We start from the raw sequence: 10,376 nt of genomic DNA on the forward strand, positions 1-10,376 counted from the left end.
CTTGAATCTTTGTTCCCTGTATTTATTTGTTGTTACTTAAACTTTAAAATAAATTACCAGTTAAGTAAAAATTTAATGAAATTTAAATGTAATAATAAATATTTCATTTGAAGAGTTGTACTTACCTCTTCGTCAATCACAATAATCTTTTGAACCTGACCTGAACCTTTTGACGATGAGAATTGCTCCAAGGACACTTTTAGTATAAGCACTTTGATTGAGAAAGATTCTTGATATAACTTCAAATCCTTAATGAAGCTGTATTCACCTTTACGTTGTCTTTCAGCAGTCATCTTCCCTGTAACCATAGTAAATATTAGAAATATCAAATAAAGTAATTTTTACAAATTATAATAATGATATTTATTTTTTTCACCATCTTCTTATTACAAATTATAATAATGTTTTTTCTAACCTTTCTCTGGATAGAACTTCTTTGTAGACGATATTTTTGGTGTATGTATATCCTTTCTTTTGTTTTCTTTCGCCTTTAACCAGCACTCTTGTATTGTTTGTTGATACACCACGAGATAAAGCGACGTATAATTGTCCATGTGAAAAAACATGGTGTGGTAAATAAATACCCACTGTGCGAATTGTTTGTCCCTGTGCTTTGTTTATTGTCATTGCGAAGCATAACCTTATAGGAAATTGTTTTCGTTGAAATTTGAAAGGGTAATTTTCATTTTCAGCTGGTGATAATGGTATCCTTGGAATCATGACTTCTTGACCCGCATGATGACTTTTTGTTATTTCTGCTTTAATAACATTTTTATCAAATTCTTTGCAAACCATTCTAGTTCCATTGCAAAGTCCATTTGATGGGTCTAGATTTCTAAGCAACATTATCGGGCAATTCTGCTTCAGCTTTAGTTTGTGCGGTGGAAGACCATTAGGCATCAACTTGTTTAAAAATTCTTCTTGGTAGTAGTTATTTGGATCATCAATAGCCTTGTCAAAACTATGGAAAATAATCTCATCACCAGGAAATTTATCCAAAAGCTTGTCATTGAGCTCATCTACATATTCATTTTTTGTCGCAAGAATAGCTCGTTCTGTCATATATTCAGCTGAATTTGCATTTTGTTCAATTAATGGAAATACTTGGTTTAACAATTCAACTTCCGATTGTCCATTTTTTGCTATCTTCAATCACAATACTTTCAGGAAGTCTAATAGTTCATCTTTAGTTGTTTTTTCTGTTCCATTTCCGACACGCAGCAAGAATTTACTGAATTCTTCATCATTTTTTGCTCGCATGTTTATTTTTAATGTTATCTTTTCCATCTTCTCCCACAAATAAGACTTTACTAAGCTGGCATTAACTGTTTGGCTCATTGTTCCTCTTGGAATAACTGGCAACACTTGACGAAAATCTCCTCCAAAAACTACTACTTTACCACCAAACAATTCTTTTGTACTCAATAGGTTTTGCATTGTACGATCTACACTTTCAATTGCTACTCTTTTTACCATAGGTGCTTCATCCCAAATAATTAGTGCTGCTTTTCTAATCAAATGTGCAGTACCTTCCTGTTTAGATATATTGCAAACTGTTGTCTCAGTGGCATTAATATGTATCTTAAAACGTGAATGTGATATGCGCCCACCAGGTAGTAAAGATGCCGCTACTCCTGAAGTTGCGGTTGCTATTGCAATCATTCCTTTTGATCTGACATTGGCAAATATAGTTTTGTACAATAATGTTTTTCCCGTCCCTCCAGGACCATCTATGAAAAAAACTCCTCCCTTATTCATATTAACTCTGTCCATTATTATTTCAAAAGCTTTTCTTTGATATTCGTTTAATTTGTACTTACCATCTATATCTTCCTGACAGACTTCAACATCTATCTCATCCTGTATGATTCGTAGATTGCATGATGGATTATCTATTTCATCCTCTTTAAATTTAGGTAAATCAAAATCTTGTATTTTCTTCCCCATGCTCTCTAGGAAATAATTAACTCCCTCTAATGCTCATGCAGTTTGTTCTACATCTGTCGCTATAGATCTTTGAACGAAATCTTCAGACATTGCTGGTCTATATGCTATAGATCTTTGAACGAAATCTTCAGACATTGCTGGTCTATATCTCTCCCATAATAATCTGACATTTGTTGGTTGACAATAAACCAGAATAGTTGCAAATAATCTTCTTAATGCGTATGGCATCTTGAAATTTACTGCTTCATCCAAGCATTCGACTATACTATCGTCGGATTCTAAGAGTCCTCTTTTCTGTACAGACTCTTTAAAAGTCTTCACAAGTAATCCATCAACAGTGAGTAAGTCATCCCAAGAAGTAGGACCTTTAACATGATTCAATAAAAGCCTTAAATAATATCTCTCCCCCTCTATAGGATTTGCTGAATTTATTCGTCCAACCACGACCTTTTTCCCCCTCTCATTCCAACATTTATTTCCTACTACCCACACATAATGTTCAGGAAATTCTTTGTACAGCAACGTCCTTGCTTTTTGATCTGAAGCACATTTTCTAAAGAATTCTGTAAGCGTTGTCTTAGCTGTGTGCTCCCACGTCATAATATTTCGAAGATCTTCATTATTCCAATAATAAACATTTTTCTTATTTGGAAGATGTAATTGGAGGTTAATAACAGGGGGTTGCATATCATTCATCTTAAATTCAAAAATCCGTCAAATTGCTTCTTGTGCTGATACCCATCTCGCATCTTGGTATTGTTTGATCTCATCTACTGGATGTGTTGCCTCATTTGACGCTATGCACACAGCTACTTTGTCATGCCCTTTGTATATATATTTATAAAGATATTTTACAGCCTTAAGTCCAGAGCATACTTCAACATTGACATGACAATTATACCTACTTAATAGGTAAGGATTGTATGGAACAATCCATTGATTGTCTAAAATTGTGTTACGTACAAAAATTTTCTTTCCATCATTCCTTCGCATATATATTGGATAACCATCACCCCCTAAACTTGTCTTTGAACAAAAAGAACGTGGGTAGTGATATTTACATTTTCCGTCAACCATGCATGGACTTGTTTTCCTCAACGATCCACAAGGGCTATGAACCATATATATGTTTTACCACCTTCACATGCAACATTGGAAATAGTGATTGATCTGGTAATTCTGCCGATATAAATTTATCAAAATGATCTGGGCTCATTAGCTTATATTCATGTTTCAAAATTAATAATATATGAGCATGTGGAAGTCCCCTTTTCTGAAATTCAATGACATAGACACGTGCAACTACTTTACCAAATACTTCTTTCTTAAATAGCTGGTCTTTAAGATACTCTATTTTCCCTCTAAAAACTCTAGAAGAAAGATCTGGTCTATCCTGTGTTGTTTGTCCATTTAGAAGCTCATTCCTTATTTCATCCCAATCTGGATTACATGTTATTGTAATGAAGAGATCCGGTTTACCGTAACGCCTCATATCTCTTGGTCCTCCAATGAAAGATGGTGGTAAAACAACTCTATGTCCAACTTGATCTCCACGTGTTTCCCCAGCAGTAACACTATCAACAATTCCTTGATACAATTCTGCTCTTATATTTGATTGTTGTTTTCTAAAGAAATCAAGTCGTGTTGTCTCTAACTTCACATACATGTCCACAGCAAACTGTTGAAATAGTCGTCCAGCAAGTAGCAGAATTGATTTTATTGGATTCCGAATTTGAAGCTTGTAGCAATAATACTCCCTACAAGAAACATATTGCCCATTTTATTGGATTCCGAATTTGAAGCTTGTAGCAATAATACTCCCTACAAGAAACATATTGCCCTCCTTATCTTTCGATATCTGTTATAAGCTTAAAATTTTTTATAAATTGATAAGATATGATATATTTTACTTATGAGATTAAAATTTGGCGTTGGTTTTACCTTGTGATTCCTCCTCATTAAGCTGTCTAGCTAAATCCAATGTCTGACTTTCTTCGGTCATATTTAATTGTATTCTTTCGTTCCGACATCTGTAGATAAACTGCTGCCACCCACTCTCACTATTTGGAAATAAAATCAGATATTGTAGAGGATCATAACAACTATAATAATGTTTGACTTGATGCCTTTGTCCAAAGTGCTCTTGTATTATAATCTCTCTATTTAACGGTTCATTTGGATTGTATCCTTCTATCCAAATTGCTGCCACTTGCTCTGCTGTTGGAGAGTTATAAATCCTTTGATCAAGATTGGTGTTCTTAGATATACAGATTTGTAATTCTCTCAACGTTGGTACATCTTTAAGCCTCCGTAGAATTTTCGCATAAGGATTGTCTTCTAGGATTTTCATTATAGTCTTCATTGTATTTTCTGATAATTTCCCTTCTTGTAAAACATTCATCCTATTTTGCAATTCATTATCTGTGTCATAAAAATATAACTGGAAGAAGCGAGGTCTATCATTTTGTGGTATCAATCCAGGCAAACTATGGTAAATCTGACCTTGCGCTTTAAAAGTGTATATTCCATCCCTTGACGATGCTAAGTTTTTATCAAGTGCTACCCCAAATGAGGTGAATGAGAAAACACTGTTGTATGCTCTAATGTTTCTCCTAAACTCAACACCCTCATTACAATCAGATGTTAGCAAGTTATATAATTCATCTGGGATACAAGGTTCCACAAGTACTGTTTCTCCATTATTACAGCAAAAAGATGAGCTCTCATATTCAAATTTCATTACTCCACAATGGATGCAACTTGCTATCTTTCCAAGCTTGTGTAGTTCTGAACAAGACGGCCTTGATATATTTGTTCCTATACGATTGTAATATGTTATTAGTTAATTTTGTTTATTGTAGAAACTTAAATTATTATATTTATAAACTTATTAAAACTCACTGTTTCATTCAACTTGGTAATTGGATGCTCGTTCTAGCCAACGTGCACTTCTTTTCATTGATTGATCTTCTGCATTTGGACTACTATCCATAGTCCTCTTTATTCTCTTATTTCGACACATCCTTCCAATATAAGCTTCTCTTTCCTTAGTAGTTAATGCATTGTAATAATTTTTCCTCTTCATTTTCTTTGATGCTGTTGATAAATTTATATGAATATATTAGAATTATTTGTTATTGATTATCTGGAAGATGCATTAGAAAAATTAAATTTGTTCGACTAACCTTCATTTGGTTCCATTTGTTTTTCCAATTGTTTTTCACGCAAACTTGTGAGAATATTATTTGAACTGCGAAAGAATTGAACATTAATTTATTTTTCATATTAATCTAGTACATACATATAATAAACTTAAAATTTAAATTTTAAATGTTTTGAATTCATTTATTATGTGTGAAATTTCATAATGTAGTTAAATTCAATTAGTTAACATAGTAATTGCACACTAATAAAACTAATGTTATAATTAATATACGAATAATATAAAGCATTACTTTTGAAAAGGAAATGTACCTTGTTTTCCTTGTTGTAATTGTTGTTTGATCTTAATCTTGCATTCTGACAAAAATATCAAAAATAAAAAGTTACTACAACCATATATGAAAATAAATTTCTTTGGTTTAATTATTATTACGAGGCATATTGTTGTTAGGCGTCAAATATCTTGCAGTTCATTATCCCATACTTTATTAATATCTGCTGAATCTTAAATGTTGTGTAATTTTGATTATTAAAAAGTCAACCATGGAAGCATATCAGAAACTAAATCCTACACTCGGTTGTGGAAACCCGTAGGAAATGGTAGTTTGTATGGCGAAGGATGTCAACAATGACTGATAAACAACCATTTATTTAACATTAATTTACATAAAGTTTTAATATGATACTCAATGTTGGTTTTAATAATCAAACATAAGGGATGGATAGTATCATACAATAACATGTTTCACTTGAATAAAATAATCAAGTAAGATGAATTGATAAGCTGCTTTATTGTCATATGATATTGGGCTAGGAATAAAATATTCCACTTGAATAAAATAATTAAGTAAAGTGAAAAGGTTGAGCTGCGCCTTAAGTAAGTAACATCAACATAAATATGAAAGTATGAATTAATAAAGATATGGAAATATATAATTCAAAGAAGGCATAATTAGATTATGAATGGATGGGATCGATTCAAGTAATTAATAGTAATTAATAGTCAATTGATAAGCATATCAGAAACTGATGGAATTCTGAACGTCGAAATAATTTAGAGACAGGAAGAGGGAGAGGGGCAGGGGTAATCAAGGATGACGGAGGTAATAAAGGTATTTGGGCGTTTTCAAAGAGAGAGGGAGAGGGGAAGGGGAGAGGTCGTGTCGGTGTTGAGAAACGGCAGAAAAAGAGAGATGAAGAGGCGGTTGCGAATGGGGTTTTCAAAGAGAGAGGGAGAGGGGAAGGGGAGAGGTCGTGTCGGTGTTGAGAAACAGCAGAAGAAGAGATAAGAAGAGGCGGTTGCGAAGGGGATAAAAAATGGGAAAGTGTAGTATAGATTATTATAGATTATAATAATAGTTATATTGGATGGGATATAATTAGAATTACAAAATTTGAAGGGGGTAATTTGGGTATACAAAAGTTTTGATAATGGTTTTCTCTTGTATAAGTAGTATAGATTTATTTTTATTTTTTTATTATTTATTTATTTATTTATTGACTTAGGAAAAACTAGGCGTATTTTGACCTAATTTTTTCAAACGAAGGAAAGCTCAAATAGGGCCACTGATGATATTTTTTTTTGAAAAGGTCCACAGATGATATTGGTCCCATTTTAGAGAGTTGTCAAACACACCATAAAAGGTTCATTTTCTCTCTCTTAATTTTAAAAATTAATTTGGCTTCGTAAGGGAACATCAAATCTTGGAGAGCTAGATGGTGTGGTAGTAGAAATAAGGTTTTTGTCATGATGCCCCAAAATCTTCTAGGTTGCCAAATTGTCATCTTATGGTGGCTTATCCTTCCGCTGCTGTTCCATAGGTAGTTAAGTGTAGGTTTTGATTGTGGGACTCGCTATGAATTCAATACGGAATTGATAGGATCCAGTCATGAGAAGTGACTGGATACAATGCCAAGATACTCACTAGGATAAGGGGCTTATTGATAAAGGCACAATGGAACGGGCCCAGCGGGAAGGTGGGCAGATTTTGTTGTAAAGGATTTTGGCTAATAAGAAATACATGTATGTTGTGCGGCGGTGCAGCGGATTCCACAAAGTTGCTGAGAGAGAAGGCACACACAGAATCAAATCAAAAATAACAACACAAACTCAAAACAGGAGATATACGTGGTTCAACAAGTTGCCTACGTCCACGGGGCAAGAAGGGGAGGGGCTTCCACTATTAGAGAGGAGAACACAAAATAGAGATTACAAATCACTCACAAACCCTCAAATTAATCTCTCAAACAAAGCTCTCAACTCTCACCAATTTGCTCTCATAAGAAAGCTCAAAATCACCCCTTATCCCTCTTAATTCAGAACAAATTCTAACCAATACAAAACCCTAAAATCGTGTTTCAATATATATCAAAACACAAACTAAATCAGAACAGGAAACAAAGCCTAGGTCCAAACCCGACAGGCGGCCGATCGTCGAAATCGTCACGGTCAACCGACCAGAAAGACAGAAACCAAAAATCAATTATAGGGTTTGGTGGTCGACCGCGGTGGTCGATCGGTCAGAATGCAGAAACACACCCTGTACTCGAGCATGTTTCCGGTCGACCGCCGAAGTCATCGCGTTTCTACAATTCTACAGAGTCTTAGCATCAATAACACGAAGATTGATGTTCCGAAGTTCGACGACAGATTAATTTCGGATTGTAGAGGTGTCAGGTGATGGATGCCTTGGATGCATAGAATTTGGAGGAGACTCTTGAGTTACAAGAGAAACCCAAAGACATGGGGGACAAGGTTTGGAAGAAGATGAATAGTAGGGCTTGTGGAGTTATTCAGTCATGCTTGACGTCGAATCTTATTTATGACGTAATGAACGAGACGTCAGCGAAGAGAATGTGGGAAACACTCAATAAGAAGTATCTGACGAAGAGCATTGAGAATCGGCTTCACTTGAAGAAGAGGTTTTACCAATTCAAGATGAAGAGGGAAGTTTCCATTCGGGAGCATGTTAACAACTTCACGAAGCTAATTATGGATATGGTCAATGTAGATATCTTGGTTGAGGATGAAGACAAGGCGATGCTACTATTGTGTTCGTTGCCGGAGGATGATTTTGGTACGTTTGTTCTCACTATGATAAATAGAATAACTACGGTTAGCTACAAGGAGGTGACCTCAGCTTTGGTGAATTATGAGTTGATGAAGAGTAATAACGAACCCTCCGAGAAGGCATCAGGAGATGCATTAGCAGTTCGAGGACGTGGTCCAAACCGTCGTCTAGGTGATCGTTCAAGATCGAAGTCAAGAGGTGGCCATAGAAATATTGGTAGGAATCAATGTCACTTTTGCAAAGAAGAAGGACATTGGAAGAACGACTGCCCAAAGTTGCAAAGAAGAAGGACATTGGAAGAACGACAGATTAATTTTGGATTGTAGAGGTGTCAGGTGATGGATGCCTTGGATGCACAGAATTTGGAGGAGACTCTTGAGTTACAAGAGAAACCCAAAGACATGGAGGACAAGGTTTGGAAGAAGATGAATAGTAGGGCTTGTGGAGTTATTCGGTCATGCTTGACGCCAGATCTTATTTATGACGTAATGAACGAGACGTCGATGAAGAGAATGTGGGAAACACTCAATGAGAAATATCTTACGAAGAGAATTAAGAATCGACTTCACTTGAAGAAGAGGTTTTACCAATTCAAGATGAAGAGGAGAGTTTTCATCAGGGAGCATGTCAACAATTTCACGAAGCTACTTTCAGATATGGCCAATGTGGATATCATGGTTGAGGATGAAGACAAAGTGATATTACTTTTGTGTTCATTGCCCGAGGATGATTACGGTACGTTCGTTCTCACTATGATCAATGGAAGAACCACTGTTAGCTATATGGAGGTGACCTTAGCTTTGGTGAATTATGAGTTGAGGAAGAGTGATGGTGAACCCTTCGAGAAGGCATCAGGAGATGCACTAGCAGTTCGAGGCCGTAATTCAAACCGCTATCAGGTCAACCGCTCAAAATCAAAGAATAGAGGTGCACATAAGAGTGTTGGTAGAAATCAATATCGGTATTGTAAAGAAGAAGGACATTGGAAGATTGACTGCCCAAAGTGGAAGAAAAAAATCTGGGAAAAACAAAGGAAAAGTTGTACAAGTTTCAGAAGTGAATGTTGCAAAAGCTATTGATGAATATTCAAAGTCAGATTCTTCGGGCTATTCGTGTCCTGTACTACCGTCGGTTTGCTATACCGACTCTACGGAGTGGATGTTGGATTCAAGAGCCATATATCATATATGCCCTAGGAGGAATTGATTCTCTAGCTTTGAGGAGCTGGAAAGAGGGGATGTCGTGCTTATGAGAAATGACCACATATGCCCTATTGGTGATATTGGTTCAGTCCGGATTAGGATGCATGACGGAGTGGTGAGGGAATTGAAAGAAGTGAGGTTCGTGGTGCAATTGACGAAGAACATCATTTCTCTTGGTACTTTAGAGGTAGCTGGCTAACGGGTGACCTTAGAGGATGCTACAACGAAGGTCATGAAGGATTCTATGGTGGTGATGCGAGGAGTCAGGGAAAACTTCCTATACTACTTGAAGGGCAAGACAATTACAGGGGGTCTGACAGCTTCTATTACTATAGAGGAGGACACTACCACATTATGACACATGAGATTAGGACACACAGGAGATATGTCCCTACAGTCATTAGCGAAACGGGGGCTATTGAAAGGTGCTGATACCTGCAAGATGGAGCTGTGTGAGCATTGTGTACTTGGGAAGAAGACTAGAGTAAAGTTTGGCACCGCTATTCACAGCACCCAAGGTACATTAGATTACATTCACACAGATGTGTGAGTTCCTTCCAAGAACACATCACTTGGTGGGACCAACTATTTTGTCACTTTCATTGATGACTATTACAGGAGGAATTGGGTATACCCTATGAAGCATAAATATGAGGTCCTGAATATTTTTGTGGAGTGGAAAAAAAAAGTGGAACTGTAGACAGGTAGAAAGGTAAAGACTCTACATTCAGATAATGGTGGAAAGTATAAGAGTGTACCGTTTCTGCAGTTTTGTCGGGATCACAGCTTTAGGCGACACTTCACAGTTCGAGAGACACCGCAACAGAATGGGGTGACTGAGAGATTGAACCGTACATTGCTGGAGAAGGTGCGATGTATGATGACGCAGAGTTGATTGCCTAGATCCTTTTGGACCGAGACGTTGGTTTATGCGAGCCATCTCGTGAATAGGTTACCTAGATCCTTTTGAGATGATCCCTTTTCTGTCATTTAT

General features: G+C 36.2%; 1 long non-coding RNA gene across 1 annotated transcript; it reads right to left on the reverse strand.

Annotated features, from left to right (window-relative positions):
- Positions 1 to 5,471, reverse strand: LOC109843880. The gene is made up of 3 exons (XR_002247821.1): positions 5,422 to 5,471; positions 126 to 298; positions 1 to 16 (listed from the first exon to the last, which is right to left on the reverse strand). It is a non-coding gene; the product is annotated as an uncharacterized LOC109843880 (long non-coding RNA).

The sequence above is a fragment of the Asparagus officinalis genome, chromosome 5 (genome assembly GCF_001876935.1).
Source record: "Asparagus officinalis chromosome 5, Aspof.V1, whole genome shotgun sequence".
Taxonomy (NCBI): domain Eukaryota; kingdom Viridiplantae; phylum Streptophyta; class Magnoliopsida; order Asparagales; family Asparagaceae; genus Asparagus; species Asparagus officinalis.